General features: G+C 40.5%; 1 long non-coding RNA gene across 1 annotated transcript in view; it reads right to left on the bottom strand.

The window, feature by feature from the left end:
• Window positions 1–1,301: 1,301 nt before the first annotated feature.
• LOC139045126 (uncharacterized) overlaps window positions 1,302–22,012 on the bottom strand; it is a 28,662-nt gene continuing 7,951 nt past the window's right edge. Inside the window, exons 2-3 of the long non-coding RNA XR_011502872.1 lie at window positions 4,952–5,260; window positions 1,302–2,213 (exon numbers count right to left, since the gene is read on the bottom strand). This is a non-coding gene — a long non-coding RNA (uncharacterized lncRNA). The remainder of the gene's footprint in view (window positions 2,214–4,951; window positions 5,261–22,012) is intronic.

The raw sequence follows: 22,012 nt of genomic DNA, 5'->3' as shown, positions 1-22,012 counted from the left end.
CAGGGCCATATCTGTTTTTGCTATCATGTTCCTAGTGTCTGACAGATAGAAGACACAATAAATTATCTGTTGAACACACATGCCCAGAATGGGAAATACTGCTGTAGTCTTACTGCAGATTTTATAGCATGGGGAATATTGCAAATCTCAAAGTTATTTGAATTATTGAGTAGGGGAAGGGCCAGATAACTTGTTACTCACAGTTTAGGCAAATTCCATTAACTCTTTTGTCTTTTTAAAATTTTTTTGATCCATCATCCACATTGCTGTTGGAACTCTCTAGATCACAAATTTTAAAAAATCTTCTAATGCTTATTTATGTACAGCTGACTGCTTAGGTGGCTTGTAAGATGCCCTTCAGAATGGAAATCACTTTTCCAGTCTTCTCTTGCATGACTCTCCTTATGCTCTGACCACAGCTGAGCATTTGTACTTCTGAGAGACGCCCTGTGCTGATCTTATACGATGGGGTTCTTACTGAACTCTTATTTCTTTAAGATTCAGCTTTATCTGTACCCTGCTGAGTGACATCTTCCTCATCTTTCCTGTGCAGTCGCTTGCTGCTTGTTCCCACTGCACTTATACACTATAAGTGACTTGTAGTGCCACCTTTGTTACTGTCTGCCTCCCTCATTTGATATTAAACACTGAAGATAGGCCATGTTTCTCAGTTTTTATTTGCTCACTCTTGCTCTCTTTGAACGAAACACCACAAATTAAAACAACTAAAACCTGGCATGGTGTCTGCTGCACATACATATGTGCAGAGGGTGGACTCGCATAAATAAGGGATAGACCTGACTTGAGGAGCACTAGTGGTTGGTGTGCTACTTCTACTGAAACTCCTACGAATGAACTAATGGGGGCTGGAAAGTGAGGACTAGCTCAAGCTGACTGTGAGCACAGGAAGGGTGGGGCGGAGCCATTCCTTTCTGTATTCTTAGTGCCTGGCAGAGACGCTCAATAACTGAATGAAGTGACCCAGAGACGACCTAAGAGCCGAAGTGCCAGGGTGGGATTACAGTGTCGGAGCTCTTCCTAATTCACACGAGGCTGTTCTTTGGGTAAGGTTTCTAAATTGTGTATGAAATAATTTGAGTTTGTTTAACAAACTCCTATTCTTGAAGATCCCTACACCCCCCCCATCCCCTGATCCCATATTTTATTTAGCTATGGAATAGAGTATTTAAAAATATCTTTTTTGTTTTTATGTTTATTCCTTATCTCATTTCTGACCCATTTGATGTTATAACTGACATTAAGTTAGGAATTTTCTGAATTAAGTCACTGCTTTTTTTTTTAAAGATTTTATTTTTCCTTTTTCTCCCCAAAGCCCCCTAGTACATAGTTGTATATATACATATATATACAACTTGTTATATGTTAGTTGTGAGTCCTTCCAGTTGTGGCATGTGGGACACCACCTCAGCATGGCTTGATGAGTGGTGCCATGTCCAAGCCCAGGATCTGAACTCGCGAAACCCTGGGCCGCCGAAACAGAGCGCACGAACTTAACCACTTGGCCACGGGGCTGGCCCCAGTTACTGCTTTTTTGACACTGTGTCTGGTGGAGACTGGATACACACATACACACGCACGCATGTGCACACACACATGCAATATAATTTAAGAATATTTCCTCTTTCAGTATATAGGCCATAGGAATTCAGACCTTAAAGTTGAGTACTTACTCAAAAAACCATTAAAAGGCAATGTATACTGTACATGGCAAGTGTAATTAAAACTTGCTCTAGTGTGGTATATTTTATGAATTATAGGCAGCTAAGTTATTCATTATTTTTTTATAATAATGAAACAGGCTACTTGTGCCTTACTGTCTATAGCAAGAATTCTAAAGACTTTGCCAACCTGCCAAGCGTTGACACATTTTATTAAATTATAGTGGTTTGCCTTCTAAAAAATCTTTTTCCTAGGAACAAAAAGGAGTCAAATTTTGGAATGAACTTGCATGCTCAATTATGAGTGTTCGCACAGCCAAAGAATACATAAATTTTCAGAATAGGATGCAGTAAATTAAAAAAAAATAAACTGAACACAGGCTGAAATAAAACTGGTACGCTTGAGACATGTTTGGGGAGGATGTTGTGGATTCTTTCCAGAACACTTTTTTCTTTTGGTGTTTGAAGACTTGGGTTCTTTTCACGTGTTTGTATGATCTCTCTTCTCAATAAGGCAATCTCCTGTGGTTGGGCCTGGTGAAATTAAATGGTATTTTATTTATTTAAAGACAACCACAATCATCACTGAAGAGCAGAGATTTTCTCTTTCCTGCTGTCCTCCCCCGCCCCCTAAAACCCCCACCCCCAAACACCAAAGGAGAGAGCAGCATCTGTTCAGGTTTTAGCAGATTCTGATAAAACCGATTTATCCATCCAGCAAACAATTGTAAGCGGTAGTTTGAAGCTCGCGTGACTGTCCAGCACTCCATGTAGGGTAGGATGACACAAGACTACTAAATTGTGTGTCGGGACAGTCGTGCTGTGTATTTGGAGTTGGAAGAGGAGAGATGGGAAGCAGGTGACTTGCCTTCTAATAGGCTGAATTCGGGGCTGCTGCGTTCCAGATGAGCAACAAGAGGTGTGGTGCCCGACGCTTCTGTTTTTAACGGTGCCTCCGATAGACATGTAAACAATTCAATTTGTGCATTATAGGTTTTATTGTCTCTGAAGAGTGATTTATGTCCGTATTTCTGCATTACTGTCCACAAGGTACTGCCCTCTGTCAGAGGGCCCGTGCTATCTAATTTTTTAGACCTTTGTCTTCATTAGTACAGCAATTTTAGCTTGTGATCATTGTACTAGACCTCATTGATAAGCGAAGACACTGTGAGATTCATAGTGCTGACATCTAACCTTGCTGCTGGCTTCTTGACCCTTCTGCTTCCGAAACATGGGTTCATTTTTTTCTCAAACCCAAGGAAGAACTCCATCTATTTTTCACACACATTGTGGGCAGTTTAAAGGTTGGTCAGAATCAAATATTGTGCTTTCAAATTTGATAATGTATGAGTACAGAAGGATGACCTTTGATACATACTCATACATCAACATGACATGAGCAGTAAATGCAGCAATTACCTTTACTACATTGAAATGGTGCCTTAGTTTTCATCTTTGGAGCAATTATTGCAAAAATAAAAATGCATTTAAGTTCTTATTATGAAATTTGTAAAATTAAGTATCTTTAGAAATAGTCCTAATTTGTGCACTTATTTTCTCCATGATTTTGGTTTTCCATGATACAGTAATTCACTACCAAAAGATGTTAGTTGTTGACCTGATAATATTAGGCAGATTGTTGTAAAGGTGCTTTGTGGTTTATGAATAGATTATTTTTCAAAAGGATTAACGCTGTTTCTGCACAAAAGAGTTTTACCATGTATGTTTTACAATATATTGAAGTCTGCGCCCAGTGCTCATCTAAAGGAATATTTAGTGACAAGGACTTTTATCTTGTGGCAACACAGAAGCATATAGCTTCTGCCACTGTCCATGGGATTGTTGCCCCAGTGTGTTAATTTATACATTCCATTCTCCTTTAAAGAGTGCCTTCTACGTGCCAGGCACCAGAGACATCAAATGAATGGGACACGGACCCTACTCTCCGGGAGTTCACAGTCTAGCAGATGCGGTTGGTCTAATGGTTCAGTTCTGTCTTGAGAAGTCCCAAGATGAAAAAGCAGTAAGCGGACTTAGCGCTAAAGGAAATGTACCTTGGACTTAAAAAGTCAAGAGAGCAGGTTTGCATTTTGCCTCTGCCACTTTCCAGCACGATGGCTTTGTTGGGGGTTGCATAGCCTCTCTGAACCGTAGTTTCCTTGACTATGGAAAAATAATAATATGTAGTGCACAGAGTTTCTGCGAAAAGTAAAGAATAGGGAAAGTCTAGGACAAGGCTGGCCCAGAATGGGAAACTTCCTTTTCTCCTGTCCATCCTTCCTTTATCTCCCTCTACACCTCGTAGTCAGCCAGTTTACTATTTCTCTATAAATTCCTCTTTTTCTGATATAGAGGTTGCTAATGGGGATTCAGGGAGTCCAGAGGCCTCTGGGAATATTCTGTAGAACTTTGCCTGTGTGCACGCGCATTTTTCCAGGAAGAGAATACATAGCTCTCATCTAATTTTCAAAGAAGACTGTGAGTCCACAGAGTAGGAGGCTGCGGCCCTCTTCTAGGGGAATAGCTAACTATCAAAGATATTACTTACCGTTACTATAATATTTGGATGAATGATCTAAGAAAATCAGTTGAATCTCAAGTATCTTTTCTCTGGGCATTAAAGAATCCTTCAAATTAACCCCAAGGCCGGAAGCTATATGCAGGTACAAAGTGGCAACGCGAGCAAGCGGCAAAATGAGTATAAAAACGACACCATAGTTCAGGGTGTGGGTCTTGCATGTGTTCAGACTGCTGATAGCTTTGTCAATGGTCACTTTTAGACGTGAGAACTGCTTAAAAGTTGTCAGGTTAGTGAAGTTGAATTTTGAAAATAAAATGAGGGTATTGTAAGGAATCACAAGGTATCTTAAGGATTTTGATATTATAGATACTATAGTTCCACCCCTCCCCCTCAGCTTGCTCTTTAATTGCCCTTGCTCCCCCCGCCCATGTCCCCTCGGCCCCCGCCCCTGGGCCCAGGAACCTCCTGCTCATGCAGTGATGTCACAAAATAAGTTTTTTTCACCAAACTTGCCTATTTTTCTCTCTTGGTTTTTAGTATAAGAAATCTAAAGCACAACGATAAGAGAAAACTTTAAAAAGCTATTTCACTGCATTCTATCATTGTGATGCATTAACTGTTTTCTCTCCTTTAGGTTTCCTTTAGTCTTTAGTCCCTTTAGCTTAAATGCTTTATAAATTCATACATACACAGTTGTATCCTTAAAGCAAACTGTGTCTGAGCGAGGCGCTCTGTGTGCAGTCCCACTTACCTCCTGCAGCTTCTCTCACATGAACTGTCGTCGTCACACTTGCGAGTCAATTACTGACCACTCCGTAACGCATGAAGCCGGGGACATCTGGTCACTGGCAAGAGGTTTGAACCCTTAACTTTTTGCAGACGATGGAGCAGCTGTCGAGTGGTAATGAGTTTTCCCCTCCTTCTGGGGCAAATGCGGGCTGAGGGCCTGGATGTCCGGTCTCCCTCCTTCTCTGCATGCCTCCTCTTTTCGTCTCTCCTTCAGACTACACCTTGAGTTTCAGTTTGCACATTTGCTTTATAGGTCTAAACTTGTTGCACTCTAAAATGAGGGTCATCACAGAATTATTTATGATAATGAAAAAAATAGAGGATCAAAATGTTCAGGAATGGGGGACTGTTTAAAGGATGCATTTAAATATTTTTGAAGTATTTTTAATAATGCAAGAAAATGCTCGTGATTTAATATTAAGAGAAAAGCGGATATAAGTTTACATAGTACTATATAAAGTCTGGTCTCCTGCGCAAGGGTACAAACACTTATGTATATATATGTATATATCCATGTAAGGTTACATTTTTTTTTAGTTTTTTTCCTGTATTTTCCAAATAGAATATCAAGAATGTGTATTACTTTTCACAACTGTACATTTTAAAGTAAAAAATTAAAAATCTAGAATAATGATCTACAACAAATCATTGTGTTCAGAGAGATTTCTAAATTCAAGTTAATACTCGGTTGTTCCCAAATTCAGAGCAATTTCGTACGTGCATAGTCTTGAGAAAGAGTTGACTTAGGTTCAACTTCAAAAGAAAGAGAAAAAAATGAGTTTATCTGAGGAGCAAAAATATAGAGACCTCTGTTACCTTGGAATACAGAAGAGAAAGGAATGGTTTATGAATGATATGGACTTAAAAATTAGGAAGGAATCTGAGAAGCTCAGAGGACTTTTTTCTTCCAGCCACTTAAACAAAGTGGTCTCGGCTCGTGAGGGGTGTGAAAGTCCCCACACACATTTACATGTTTCTCCACCTCCCTTAATATGCACGTATATAGACATACACAGCTCATTAATTCCTTTAATTAAGAAGAATATATCTAAGGTTTTGTCTTCTAATAAGTAGTTGCTTTGTTACACGCTATATGGCACCATAATTTTTGATCTTCCTTTAATATATATCTTTGGAAATCTCACAACTAAGTTCCTATAGAGATTGCTTCTTATGGATGTTTGAATAATTTCCTAAATCTGGGTAATGATAAACACTTAGAAATAATCACAAAACAGTATGCGGTAATGCATTGTAGTGCAGTTTGTTCTACAATTGTCTTTTGATAATCTGATTGAAGCTTCCCAAATTGAGAATTTGTGATAATTTGTGAAAGAGATGAGAATGAATTTCATGATTTAGAAGATTAGATAGGTGAATTTATAGGATATGTAAGGTTTTTACTTTATGGTATTTACTTTATGGTAATTATTTTAAATGTAATTGGGTACAGTAGTGTACCTGGAGGCACTCTGATGTGCTGGTTTCCTACTCGGTAAATTATAATTGGCCAAATGCTTACTATATACCCAACCTTCTGTAAGACATCTTGTATACACAGTGTCATTTGATCCTCAGAAGAATTCTTTGAAATAGATAATTTTCATCTCCATGCTATAGATAAGGAAACTGAAGTTCAAAGAAATTCAGTAACTCATCCAAGGTCACACAGCTAGTAAGTGGCGAAGGCAGGATTTGAGCCTGGGTTGGTCCATAAATGTTTCACTATATCACTCCACCTCCAGTCTTATCCATTTGTTAAAAGTGCCCCTTTAGGAGTAACATTCCCCTTACCTTACATACTTTAAAGTGATTAAAATACTCTGCAAAAATATTCCATAGTAACATTTTTGTTCAATATTCTGAAGAACATCTTGAAGAATCCCTTTATTAACATGACCACTCCTTAGTTTGCCCTGATTTTATGAAACACTATTGGAGATGTTACTATTATTTTAGAAGCTGAAAAAGAATACAGTATCATACTGCTTGCTGGCTCCTTCTCCACGTAGTACAGGGCAGTGTGCATTCTTTCCGCTTTCTCCGTTGGCCATGGCTCTTCTGTGATACCATGCAGAGTCAGTTGATTTGTGACAACAGCAGAAAAGATCATTATAAGTTGCTCTGTACATAAATTACATTTCTATTCTTGGTACTAAGTGAATTTCTAAAACCAATGTCTAAATTCTTTGATTGTGTGCCATTTAAAAAAAATCGTCTTTCCAATGAGATTTTCACTGACAGCACTGAAAAATACCTAATATTTCTTGTCTATGAAAATGTTTTTTTTTTTTTTTAAAGATTTAATTTTTTCCTTTTTCTCCCCAAAGCCCCCCGGTACATAGTTGTGTATTCTTCGTTGTGGGTTCTTCTAGTTGTGGCATGTGGGACGCCGCCTCAGTGTGGTCTGATGAGCAGTGCCATGTCCGCGCCCAGGATTCGAACTGACAAATCACTGGGCCGCCTGCAGCGGAGCGCGTGAACTTAACCACTCGGCCACGGGGCCAGCCCCTATGAAAATGTTTTTCTGAGCACACTTCAAATGCTGGTTTGGTTTATACAAAGGATGGATATACAAAGTATATCCAGACTTCTTCCTGGATGGCAGATTCACTGAGGGACTAATAGTCTCTTGGCTACCTTCAACTCTCCACTTAGAACAGTGCTTGGCAAAGAGTATGTTCTCCACGCATGCTTGTTGAATTGAATTGTTTCTTAACAGGACACTGTGCCCCTGATATAGATGCTTATCTTCTCTGAAATTTGGGATTCCTGAATGGAAGGAAGAAACCTCAGTTTTGGATTTCCTTGTGCCTCCAGGTCTTCTCCTGAAGGCAGGGAGGGAAGAGGATGGACTGCTGCGGTCCATAGCTCCCATCCCCTTGGGCTTTACCTACAGGTTCAGGCGTCGATGACCCGCTGCCTTTCCCCACTTAACCTTTGGTAAGAGGCACTGGCCCCATGAAGGACCCCACGCTAGTCAGCAGCCTTGTCTGGCCCCTCTCCCCTTCCTTCCTCTCACATCCTTCCTCCGCAATCATCGTGCACTCACCCAGCACCTGCTTCCCAGGACTTTGCATGTCCTTCTATTGAACTCGCGGGGGCAGGGGGTGGTAATCAACCTTTCCCTCAGTCCTTTATGGCTTTTCCATGCAGTTCTCATGACTCTTTTCTATTATATGTAATTCGTGTATTTTTGTGATGTTTCTATTCACAAAGAGCATGCTTTCTATAAACTTCTACTAACACATTTTGCTGTCAAACATTATTGCTAGATGTTTGGTGAGGTGAGTAAGGAAGTAGTTCAGGGCTGTGAGACGCAGGCCCTCCCAGGAGAGTGATGAGGAAGTGGGCTGGTCTGCTGCTTCCAGTCACTTCAACAGCCCCACCTCCCTGGCACCTGCCAAGAGCACCCTGGGGCCATCTTCATCAGTCCTCACAGAGCAGCGGAGGGAGCTCCAGTTTGCGTGCCGCGCCCCATGGAACCCTTAGATTCCACAAGGGCTCTCTGTCATTCCTCAAACGTTTGACTCAATTTTTAGTACGGATGTGTAGTAACTTTAAAGAAAGCACACACAAATGTATTTTATAACAAATTTTAACACTGGAGGCCACTAATTTGTGTTCTCCCTGTTGGACTGATTTCACAACACATAAATATTATGAATTAGAATTTGTAAAATAAACTCATTTGTGATGTAGATGTTGGCTGTCTCTTTGGCAGCCTCTGCTCTCCGTGCTGTCCAGACATGGACTCCGCTCTTCTTTCAGGTCCAAGGCCCTCTCATCTCTCCTCTGGGTTATTGTAGCAGGCACTCGTCCGCTGTTCTCACAATCCATGCCCAGCAGCAGCCAGAGGGAACTTGCTCACAGGGCCTGACAACTCCTCTACTCGAAACCCTTCCCATACTTCCGCACAGTTCTCATTGGTTTTTTGTTCTTTGTTTTTCTCCAGCTTTATTGAGATATAACGGAGGCATAACTGTGTAAGTTTAAGGTGTACAATGTATTGATTTGATACATTTATAAATTGTGTAATGATCAGCACCATAGGATTAGCTACCATCTCCATTCTGTCACATAGCTACCATTTCTTTTTTTGTGGGAAGAACATTAGACCTACTCTCTTAGCAACATTCAAGTATGTGATACAGGACTGTTAGCTATAATCACCATGCTGTATGTTAGATCCCCAAACTTGTTAATCTTAGAACTGGAAGTGTGCACTTTTGACCAATATCTCCCCATTTCCCCTCCCTCCACTCCCTGGTAACCACCACTCTACTCTCTGTTTCTCTGAGTTTGTCTTTTTAAGATTCCACATATAAGTGAGATAATGCAGTATTTGTCTTTCTCTGACTTATTTCACTTAGCATAATGCCCTCAAGGTTCATCCAAGTTGTTGCAAATGGCAGGATTCCTTCTTTCTCATGGCTGAATAATAGTCTATTGTGTGTATATATAGATATATACATATGTCTTCTTCTTTATCCCTTCATCTGTTGACAGACACTTAGGTCCATAGTTTAGGTCCATAGTTCCCCAGCTTATTTAGAGGAAAAGCCCAAGTCATTGCAATGGTCTACAAAGTCCCACACTATCAACTCTCACCCCCTGCTTGATGCTCCTGTTCTCATGATCCCATCTCTCTTTGGTCTCACTGGCCTTTTCTCTTAATGGTCCTTCCGGCTTAAACATATTTGCTTAGCTGGACCCCTCAGGCCCAGGTCTTTACTCAAACATCAACTTGTCTTCCCCCACCTGACATCACCCACCTTAAAATACACATACGTTTCCTTTTCCTGCTTTCTTCCTCAATTAAAATTGTCTAAAACTTCTCTATTATCACCATCAATAGCAATGTTATCACCATCAACATATCATATGTTTTGCATCTTTGATTATTGTACCCCTTACCCCAGTAGAAAGTAATCCATATTGCCAGAAATTTCTGAATGTTTTGTTTCCTGCTGTATTCCCAGTATCTAGCAGTTGGTAGGTTATCCATAAATATTTGAATTCTCTAGAAATAATCCATGAGCCCCAGAACAATAATGAATAGGCTGATTTTCCTGGAACTTTTGCAGGGGAGATGGACAAGATGGTTTATGTCCAAGAGGAAATTCTCCTTATTTATTTATTTTTGTGAGGAAGATTGGCCCTGAGCTAACATCTGTTGCTAATCTTCCTCTTTTGTTTTGCTTGAGGAAGATTGTTGCCAAGCTAACATCTGTGCCAATTTCCCTCTGTTTTTTTTTTTTGTATGTAGAATGCTGCCACAGCATGACTTAACGAGCGGTCTGTGCGGGGACCTGAACCCACAAACCCTGGGCCGCCAAAGCAGAGTGCTCAGACTTAACCACTGCACAGCCAGGCCAGCCCCAAGGAGATTTTGCTTTTAATTACTACTTCCCTGAGACTAGAGACCAAGTTGTTTTGACTTAAGAGAGCTGCTCTCCCAGTGCCTTGGATACCCCTATAAACATATCATTTTTAGGTCAGTACGACACTTACTCATGCAGACTAGGTGATAATCTTCATGAGAATCTGAGAGTGAGCTGTGCCACCGTGGAAAAAAGATTTATGAAAATTCTTTTTAATCTTACCTTTGAATGTAATCACTTATATAAGCCTAAATAAGTAACTGAAAAATTTTTTCCTTCTTTCCCTAACTTCCCATCACCAACCACCTGCCCCTCACCTCCACCACCACCCCACTGATGAAGTAAAGCCAAATTGATTGTCCAAATGGTGGATTATCCAAGCCATTTGCTTTTTCCTTGTCCCTTTTCTGTTTCCAGGCTTTGGGCCATTTCTCTGTTTGTTATTGTTTCCCACCTGGGATGACAATATAAGAAGATGGAATTAAGGTAGTCAATGTTATCACTTATGGTAAAAAGTTGGGTGAATAGAAAAGAACAATTATTGGCTAAAAGGAAATTTAAAGGGTCCATATGGATTGTACCTCCATTATTATTTCATTAGCACAAATAATTGATAGCAATACTAATGCATTAAAAATGATATTTTATACTTCCCAATTTGCATTATTAACACACGTGTATTTCATTAACACTTATAAGCAAGAGCAATGCACATATAGTAACAAATGAGCTTTCTTTAGTAGCCATTTTGTAAAGTTAGTGTGTGGTTATTTTTGTGGCTGATCTACTAATATATGTAAATGTAAGAACCTCTGTGTGCTATCGTGACATCTTTAAGTAATTGAAAGCTCAGCATGAAAGTTGTGTCCAGCCTTAAGACCACTCTCAGTTAAAAGGTTAATCCTTTTAATAGCTGAATAGGATGCCCTCTCAGACATATCTCAGAGAGGAGAATTTATTCTATGAGGTACGATCTCATTGGGTATGCAAGGTAAATAACCTCATTAAGAATGGAATGTGAAGGAGATACAGTACTATTCAAATAGGGCAAAAGGGGGCCAACAAGGTAAAACAAAAAGCAGTTATGGAAGTCAACCACTGCTCTTATTTTGTGTTTCAGATTTTGTGCTGAATACAGCAGATTAAAAGGGCGAGCTGCTTAGCATCAAGAAATGCCTAAAAGAAAGAGGCCACGATAAATTCTTTTGGTGAAAAGCAATAGAGTAGAACATAGCCTGTTGGCCATTCATTAATTGAACAATTCCCAAAGGCTGGAAAATGTTGACTACTGTGAGTGTGTCTTCAAATGGCTGTAAATGAAAAGATCCTTCTTGGATCTAAAAATCCTGTCTACACCTTAGGCACTTGTTTCCCAAAAGCACAGGTATCCCCTGATGGATGACTTGGTTAAAATCATTACCTCTCTATGAAAAATTCCTTTTACACTTGAGGCACTGGGCGACAGTTTCCCACCAGTTAGTATCTACATTTATTTTTATCTACATCCATATGATCTACAGGTGCTGTCATTTACCTATCATTAAAAAAATTAAACTGCTCTTGGGTCTCCAAAATTGAATATTCCTAAAATGGAATAGGGTCTTGGAGGTTATTTGGTTCAGGTTTGTATTATTTAAGGAGTAATGCATATAGGACACTTAGGTGTCTTCTATTTTCTCAAAAAATACCATGCCAACCTTTGGGCAGCAACTTTTCCAGCGGAGTCTGTAGTATGTTCCAAAACATGAATTAGCTCTTACACAACTGGCAAATAGGAGAATTGGCCAGTACGACTCAGAAGTCATGTTGGTCACACATGACTTTTCTCACATTACTAATGCTTTGCATCACTGAACAACAGCTGCTGAATGCAGCAAGCTGTGGAAGAATGTAGAATATAGAACCTACAGCCAAACTAAGTGAAGGAAGAGACCATCCTGCGAAGAGTTTGGCCATGTGCTTTGTCTTGGAAGTGTTCAGTGTGGGGTTCTCTCTGCTCTTTGGGTATTTTGCTTTTGTCTCCACAAATCAGCAGCCTCAGTCTTTCATTGTATCCCTTCCATGGAGCTATCTTCTCTCTCTCTCTGTTTTTTTACTGTGGTAAAATATATATCTTTTTTTTTTTAAGGTAAAAATTCCTGTGTTTACATAGTCTTTTTAAATCAGGAAGTTAATTTGACTTTTCTTTAAGTTGTGAGAATATTTTTATTAGGTTCATTATTCTTTTTGTGGATGTTTTCATTACAAAGTTGCCTAAGTTTTGAGTGGTCTGTTTCTATTTTTTCTGTAAGTCCTGTGATTTTGCACGATGCAAATACTTTTTGAAATACATCTATATCTTATAGCAGAAGACTCTGTATGAAATTTTCTTAACGCGTGTTATTTGGCTGTTTTGACTGGCCATCTTCAGGGCTTGTCTTAGGAAGCTAAACTAAGCTTGGAGCAGGATTATCTCTAAAGAACATCATAGTAAGAGGTTCCCAGCAGCCAGGAGACTTGCTGAAATTTTTGTAGGTTCGTTGGTGTCAAAGTTCAGAAATCTCAGAACCTATCAGTCTTAGTGCAATGTTCTTAATCCTCAGGGCTCTCCTACTTCCAATGAAGGAAACTGTATGGAATGCTGCCAAAGCTTATAATGGTAACTTGTCTGAACTTTCTTGCAACCACTAGAAATACTTTTTGGTGTCAAGAATTTAGTTTGCTCAGCAGACAATGAAGCTCCTTTCTAAACCTTTTTCATAAGAATTCTGAATTTTCAGGTGGGATTTGTATTTTCTGCTCTCTCCTCTGTCCCCCTATCCAGCACCCACGACTCGTGCTCTGTCCTCTGATTCTTCTGCTTGTTACTTATTGGGCAAATCACATGGACGTGATCTCCTGGGTGTTATTTCAATTCAGTAAGCATATACTGAACACCTGCTACCTGTAGGGATCTGTGCTAATGAATTCCTGTGAACTCTCCCAGATCAGAAATTGTTGTCTTACCAGAGACCGTCTAGAGGCAATGCCTTAACCCAAGAAGCAACCAGAATGGAATAGGGACTCAAGTATTCTTTAAGTGTGTCTTAAATCTCTTAAGGGACCAACCCCGATATTTCGCTGGATGACCTATTCACTGTGGCGTCTGCAAACAAGCTGGGAGCTGAGAGATGGAAGGGGGGAGGCTGATGGGCATCCATACCTCAGAAGCGACCTTATTTTGTAACCGGTTTCATCCATGACATTAGTTGAGTTAGTGTGTGTGGTGTATGTGCTCAATTGCTTCACAAAAGACCATGAAACCTTAAGTATCTCAATAACTAAATTTCTCTATGTCACAAAGCTGGCCTGGAATAGTGAAATTCCCATGAAATCGAATTGATCCTCAAATTATTGCTTAAATGATAGGACAGTAGAAACTTAAGAACATATTAATGCTAATGAGAATTGTTCAGCTAATGCTGTGCAAGACCAGTTGGGAAGTGCACTCGGCATGCTACGAAAAAGCCATTATGCTCATCTTTTCATAGATGCACGATTTGTTTTATTCTTAAAACATTTGAGGTTTAAAGTTTTTATACCACGCTTTATGAATAGAAGTGTAATGAGGTTGAAAACCAAAATAGTGCTCACCACTGTGCATAGAAATAGAAAAAAGAAGCTTTAGCTGAATGCTGCCCATTAGAATCTTTTTTTCTAAAAATCCAATTTAATTTTTTATTACTTGTCTCATTAACCCCAAGAATTAGAAAATTGAATGCTACCTGAGTAAAATAAGAGTGACAATGCAAAATATTTTTAAAGGGCTTAGTTTTTATAGTGATCTTCTCTTAAACATTTTAAAGGTAAAGTGTTCTTACATTATAAAACTATTTTGCAGTAGGTATGTGATTTATCCCTAAGTTTGAATGTACCTGTCTTAAATGTATACTGAGCTTTTATTTATGCTTTGAAAATATAGTAGATAAAAAGCATAAGTGTTTCTGATATTATGTTTTGTCATCTCCAGCGAAGAAGATTGAAATCTTGAGAAACAATTTTCTGAAGAAATGAAATCGTGTGCCCTCCTGAACCCTTGGGGGAAAACAGCGTCTCTGTTTGCTCGGAATATGAAACAGTAAAGCAGTGCAAGGAAAACAGACAGCCATGCCATGCATGTCACATTTCTATTTGTATCGTTTGAAATGAGGTTTTAAAAAGATTTTCTGGGGTTTTATTTATTTATTTAAGAAACAACTGGCACAAATAAGATTTGCACAATCTTGCTGATGTAAGATTTTTCCAGATCAGATGTATTTATTTTCTGGGAAACGTGAGAGACTGTTTTGTGACCCTTGTGTGTTCTGTAACTTCACAGAGAATATATAAAAAAGATTTTCAAAGTCCTCTTTAGTGGTAACATTTCTGAGAATAGAAAGAGAATCCTCCGAAGTCCTTGGCTCTGGGACCCTGAGAGAGTCCTCTGGAGACTCACGGGCCTCACAGGGCAGCGCGAGCATTCCTTATAGAGGAAGAAAACTTTCTAAAAGGCAAAATATGGAAAACAGTGTTTATACTTCAACTGTTATGTTTTTCAAAGAGAAAATGATCACATTTAAACAAATTTTGGATATTGTCACTTCTCATTCCTCAAGTTAATAAATGTCCCCCTTTGGCTATGTGATAGTCCAGATAATTCCACATTGGTGAGGTTGGAAAGGAAAATTCTGTAAAATCCCAAGTAATCTTTCCTTTTTTTAACAAGTTGACATAATCCATCCAAACACTTGGGTGCCACATCTCTTGCTCTTATTGTAAGATCTTGGACTTATGGAGAAGAGGTATTCCTTCTCATTTACAAATCTAAGTAAATCATATAAGTAAAATTTTAAAGTTTTACTTTGCAGGTAAACTATATTATAAAATTATAACAGTATATAACTGGGCAAAAGCACCAGTCAGAGGCAGTTTGTAAGTAATGAAAGAAAAATCTATCTCCATATTTACGTTCAAATGTTATTTCTGATGCCAAGTGGTTTTCGAAGCTTGATTACCCATCTTAATCAACAACCTTGGCTCCAAATAATTTGGCTCGTTCCAGAAGTCTAGACTTGTCTCCAATGACGAAGGTTTGGTATTACTAAGAATATTCAGAGGCATGGGTGGGAAGCTGTCAAGGCCATCCTCAAAACAGAGTTCCAATGCTGCTGTGAGAAATGGCAGCCCTGTAGACCAAGTGCACAGTCCTAGGCTGATGGCTTTGAAGGAAAAAGCACACATTTAGGTTTTTGATTCTGCCCTATTTATTTAAAAAGCAGTTGCTTTACTGTGGAGTCAATTCTTATATACCATTTTGACTTAGAAATGCATCTCTTCAAGATTCTTTTTTTTTGATGAGGAAGATTGGCACTGAGCTAACATCTGTTGATAGTCTTCCTGTTTTTGCTTGAGGAAGATGGTCCCTGGGCTAACATCCATGCCGATCTTCCTCTGCTTTGTATGTGGGACACCACCATAGCATGGCTTGATGGACAGTGTGTAGGTCCACACCCGGGACCCCAACCCACAAACCCTGGGCTGCCAAAGCAGAGCTCATGAACTTAACCACTGTGACACTGGGTGCACCCCCAGATTCGTTAAGAACTTGGAAACTGTTGGGAGCTGCCATGGTGTAAAGCACATAGGGTCACCTAGCCCTACGATTTCTAGGGCCAGAGAAGAGGAGTGGTGTCAAGATCTATGGATTAAGCTGAGCCACTTGGCAACATGAACAGAGTTGCCCGCTGCCAATCACTACCTTCAGGAAAGAGTTCCCTTATCCAACTCTCTCTACTGTGTACAGCTATGCGGAATTTTAAATAGTGATACAGCAGCCCTTGCTGGCAGATTGTTTTATAAAGGTTTTTTTGAGTATTTTTATGTGCATGAATTCCCTATGTTTCTGTTAGTCAGGACCTTCCTGACTGCAAGTGGCAGAACTCCAACTAGCTTAAGAAAGGGGGGAAAATTTTGGAAGGCTACAAGTTTATCTCATGTGACCTAAATTCAAGCAAGGGAGGTATGTGGCTAGACTTTAGAGATAACAGGATCCAGACCTTCAAATGCTCTCAGAACTCCTACTCTCTCCAGCTTTCAGCTGTGTTTCTCTCTGCCTGCTGGTTTTCCCCTCAACCACGGTAGAGCAATGTTCTCTATGTGGCGGAGAACACACGGCCAATGATGCCAAGACTTGCATCTCACAGCTCCTGCCACTAGGTTCGCCAATTGTCATTTCCCCTTTGTAGTTCAATCAAGTCCAGACAGGCACAACTCTAGACCCATCAACTGTGGCCAAGGAGGTCATGCAAGAACATGGCAGTCCCCACTGGGATCAGACGGTTGAAGAGGAAGGGGGTGGAGAGAGAAATTCTCGAGACAAGGAAGGTTTTGGGCAGAAAATGTGATAGCAGTCCACCAAAATTTCCAGCCAGGAATATAAGTGCCTCAGGGATAGAGGCAGTAGTGTCTCGAGTAGAATGTTCTGAATGCTCAAGGCATGTTTGAGACTGATGCCTTCCGGATAACCTTTAGGGCTTGAAAAATGTAACTGTTCTCCAAGCCATAGACTTGGTAAGAGCAAATCTCTCACGTAGGTTACCTGTGCTGAAACTGCAGTTCAGGATCTGGGCTCTGGAGCCAGACTACCTGGCTTGAAATCCACCCATCCGGCTGCGTGACCTTGAGCAAGTTGCATAAACACCTGGACCTCAACTTCCTCATCTGTTAAGTGGGGAGAGTACCTACCTCAGAGTGACATCTGAGGATTCAATGAGGTTTCAATACCTGTACCCGGCAAATAGCTATGAGCTTAATAAATGTTAGCTATCATTATTGTGAGTCTCGTAGTTACATAATTAGAAAAAGAAACTCTCCTGGAAAAAAAGTGATTGTGTCTTTGCATATGCTCCTTCCTCTGCTGAGAGGCCCTTTTCCTTCTCTCTCAACGTGCAGAGCTCCAACCGTGCCACAGACCCAGCTTCACTGCTCTGGTTGCTCAAAGCATCCTAAAGGCAGAAAACTCTGGCACGCTGTTGTTGGGTTGCTAACCCTGCTCTCCCGGGGCTGTGAGAACTTTGAGAGTGTGGACTGGGTCTGATTCATTTCCAGATTTCAGAGTTTAGCAGATGAGAGAAGATCAATTTTTGGTGGGATGACTAAAAATGTGCACATTTCAATTTTCTCCTGTTACAGTTGCCTCTGCCATTCGACCTGGCATTTCTTCTTTCAGTCTTTGGCCTATTGAAATTCTACCAACCCTTCAAAGCCTGGTTCAAATGCTATATTTTTGGTCAGGCATTCCCTGACCAGCCAGCCAGCTCTCTGCAATCTCCTAGCACACTTTTCCCCTCAGTCACACGGCATCGTCCTGTATTGTACATATTGGCTAACTAAAAATAAATGGTACATAGAGCTTTTGTTCTTATAATTGCATAAAGAAACTGTGTGGCCAAATAAATTGCCTCTTTGCTTATAGGTAGAGTATATGTAACCAGCCCAGGCTTTAAAAACATCAGCCGGCAAAGACTTCCTTACAGCCAGCAAAGAGTCCTTTTATTTCCTAAATTCCTGTACTTAACTTTAAAACTTGTTATGATATTCTTGGCAAAACGATTGAGCCTATTAAAGGATTTATTCTATTATAAGATAAATTGGGAATTCTGATTCATGACTCTATTAAATTTTAATTTAATTCAAGTTGTTAAGAGAAGCCAAATAATCTTAAGAAGCCAAAAGAAAATTTGCAAAAAGGAAGAAGAAATAAGTGGGATTTATGCTGTTTCCTGTAGGTGTCAGGGATCATATTAAAAAGTAGTGAGTGGTCTGTGGACAAAGTCCAGCTGCCAATTTTGGAAATGTGAGTTACAACTGGGGATAGCCAACATCCTAGGGGCCCTCGACTGTGGAGAATTATGGACGGAAGTATTCCCAGTCATGGAGTGTATATAAGTGCTTGTTTCTCCGTATTTATTATGGTTCCGGTGGTCATTTTTTTTTTCCAACAGGAGGCGCCCTATGAGGGGATAGAAATGCGAACAATTTGGCATTGGTTCTGGTTCCAGCTTGAGTCCCTTGCCCATAAAGACAGAGGACGTGATACCTATGTTGATGAGGATCTGAAGGCGTGAGATCTGGGAGGGTGTGGCTGTGAGCCACCATGTCCTTTGTGTTTCATTGTTGGCAAGCTGTTGTTTTTCCATCCCACAAGTAGTAAGTATTTATTCATGGGATATGTTACCTAAGTATTCATTAGTATTAAAAACCGATGTGCTTTTAATACTTCAATGGTTACATCAAAACTGTTAAATAAAAAAAAAAAAGAGGAGAGAAGATCTTTCCTAAGCACTGATGAGATTTTCTAGGATGATCTATTTAAAAACACAGACACAAAATATTTTAAACCGTTATTTCTATTGGCTGGCTTCTAAATAGGTCACCACAACTCTGTCTTCAAAAGTCCAACAGAACAAGCTGAAACATTTAAAAAATGCAGGCATGTTGTGCCAAATAGTTTACTAGATTGGTCTGTTTTCCCAGTGACTTGATGGATTTCCAGAACTGATTCTTTTATCTGATTACATCTCCCAGCTTCCATCTCAAGACCTTGTGTCATCTGTTTTTCTCCTCCCAACTCCCTCCCCCTTCTCTCTCCCTCTCCACCATCTCCTCTTCACCAGCACTTTCCTATCAGCCCAGAGACCCAAGATTTGACATCTCCAAAGAATCTTTCCTGCATCCCGACTCTCTTACACTTATCTTGTTCCCTTCTCTCCCATGCCAAGTATCCAGAAAAGAAAAGTCTATTCCTTCTGCCTCCACTTTAACTCCAGAGTCTGGCTTCTGCCTCCAGCTTTTACTGCAACTACCACTGCAACAGTGACTGACGTCTAGCTAATGCCTAGCTCGATGGCATTCCTCCATTGCCCTACTCTACTAGGCACTGTTGACAACTCCTTCTCCATCTGGTCCAACTGCAACTTCACTTTCCTTGTTCAAGGTCATTGCTAGTTTTCGCCTCCTTTGTCAGTCTCCTTCAATGGCTCACCTTCCTACATGCACCCACCATTAGTGGTTGACTTTGATTTTGGTCCTCTTTCTGCTTCCTTATACCTTTTCACTGGTGAGCTCACTCATTCCCATGGTTTTAACGATAGCATGTTCCCACATTCTGATAACTCCAAATTTGGTATTTCCAGAACTGAGATGGCCATAAATGACGTCTGATCCCATAACTTTGTGCTTTCAACTGTCCATTCCCTATATCGCTCTCAGTTATCTTTAAAAAATATAATTCTAATTATGTCACATCCCTGCTTAAAATTCCCCAATCGCTCCTCACCATGTATAGGATAGAGGCCAAACCCCTAAACATAGCACAGGCCTGGAAAGTGCTTCTCAGTCCCTACCTGAGCTCCAATCACACCAAATGCCAGACCATCCTTGAACCTGCTGTGTCTTGAATGCTGCTAGGCCTCGGCTCCAGCTGATTCCTCTTCCTGATCTTCTTCTCCTTGGCTTTCAGGCTTGAGGACTCCTTATCTCTCAGGTCCAATTCAAATTTCACCTCCTCTGCGAAACTTTCTCTGATTCTCCCTTCTCCGAAGACTAGGATAGAACAAATCCACTCCTCTATTGTGCTTTTATCACACTTGGTTCATACCACAAGAGACACTATATCGTAATTATTGATGTATCTGTCTCCTGCTAAAAGGTAGGGGCCCTTGGAGGCAGGATCATCTCTCACTCCTCTATCCATCTCATATCCTTAGTTCCTAACACCGTCTGGCACATGTAAATGCTCAATAAACGTGTATCGATTGATAAATGACTAAATTGACTAAACCAATTGATGGTTTTGGGGAAGTGAAGCCCCTGTCTATAATTAGATTATACCACATATCAAGGAACCCAAATAAAAAGATAATTTTCAAAAAAATTATAATCACTCTGATATTTTTTTCAGTATATAATCTCAGTGTTCTTGGGATTGTTATCGACAATGATGCATATATAAATATTGTTCATTTTGATGACAGTTATTTTATTTTTTATTTTTAGAGTCTTCTCCAATTCTCATCTAGAATTCTTAGTATCACTCCCTGCCTTTTTTTTCCCACCAAGGTTAGCTTTCATTACTTCTGGCCGTGTGGCTTTGCCTGTTTCAACTGACAGTTTTGCCTATGAGAACAGGTCCCACAACTGATACCATCATTTGGGAAGTCAATAGCTAGAAAGTGCTGAGCCATCGGAACAGAGCAGAGGAGCTGGCACATGACCCAAAGAGCACTGGGCCATTAGCCTGGCTCTAGCCTGTCCAGTAAAGCCGCTGCAGTCATGAAGATTCTTGTTTTTAGAACCTACAGGAAGGAGAGGTCACTTCCTCTGTCTATACTGTTGACTTCTTTACTGGCCTCTCTCTCTTCTGCCACCTTATTCCACAGAGGATTTAAGGTAGCTTATTTGGTACGTAAATATATCAAGACAACAGACATTAGAAGGCACTTTTTAAAAGTCACTAAGAGGGAGAAAGGGTAGAGAAATAAAATGGAGCCAGGAATGAGGCTAATTTCAAAGTGCTTATTACAAGTGTCTAAACACCTGCAAGAGGCAAAATTTAGTATCTCCAATTTGACTCTTGAGCCTTCCTGCAGCTAGTAGGAAGAGAAAAATTCTGATAAGCCATGTAATTCATGACAACTATAAGTAAAAGGAAAACCAGTTTCCCCACACAGCTATTGCCTGTGCTAGGACCTGAAGGCAGCTCCTGAAGAGGATCTCGGGTCCTGTGCTGCCTGACATCCTCAACCACAGCTGCATCATAGAGAAATATTCGCCTTTCTTTTAAAAATGACATTTGCAGGATGGAGTGTGATATGGTTATTCAGCTTGAGCATCATTTCAGGCAATGGCCCTTTGGTGAACTAGTCAGGATTGCTTTGGGTCCACCGTAATTTGGGCTTTTCTTACTGGACCTCCAGTGGGCTAAATTAGAGGTAGTTTCAGGACGTGTACAGAGAAGTTCAGGACCAGAATTTGCTAACTCCAGAATTTGTTAACAATTGATAACTTCATACATTAAATAATGGACACCTGCACCTAGGCTGGCTGCTTAGTTTAGATGGAATGGTTCTGCTTCTGCCTTAGGAACAGTTGATGGTAAAGAACAGGAGTGACAGAGTGTAGGGAGAAGGTGGGTGGGTCCACACTTCCTCATTTTTCCTTAAATAACAAAATGGAATAATATATTCCTAATGTGTCCATCCTCAGCACTGAAGGGCTGCTAACCTGTCCTGTTGGCCAACATCAGGAGAGCTCGTCTGCTCTCCAGGTCACTGCTCACTCTTGTCTTCTGTTATTCATGAGCCACACGACAAAGGCCAGCCCTGGGTGACTGCCTCGTCCCTCTTGTGTTTCTTGCTCTCCCTTCCTTCGCCCAGCGCCTGGCCTTTGTCCCAACAGCTGTCTCTGGTCTTCACCAGCAGTGAGTGGGGACATTCGCTGGCATTGACCTTCACCTATCCAGCTCCCCTCCATTTGTGCCTGTTCTGGCTGGCCTACCTGGCCTGGCCCAGCTTTCACTCTGTGACCCCTCCCTATCCTGTTCACTGATATCAGGAGCTGGACCAAATGTTCACATATTAGAC

This window comes from Equus asinus, chromosome 4, assembly GCF_041296235.1.
Source record: "Equus asinus isolate D_3611 breed Donkey chromosome 4, EquAss-T2T_v2, whole genome shotgun sequence".
Lineage (NCBI taxonomy): Eukaryota > Metazoa > Chordata > Mammalia > Perissodactyla > Equidae > Equus > Equus asinus.
The sequence above is the reverse complement of the archived record's forward strand: the minus strand, read 5'-3'. Positions and strand labels throughout refer to the sequence as shown.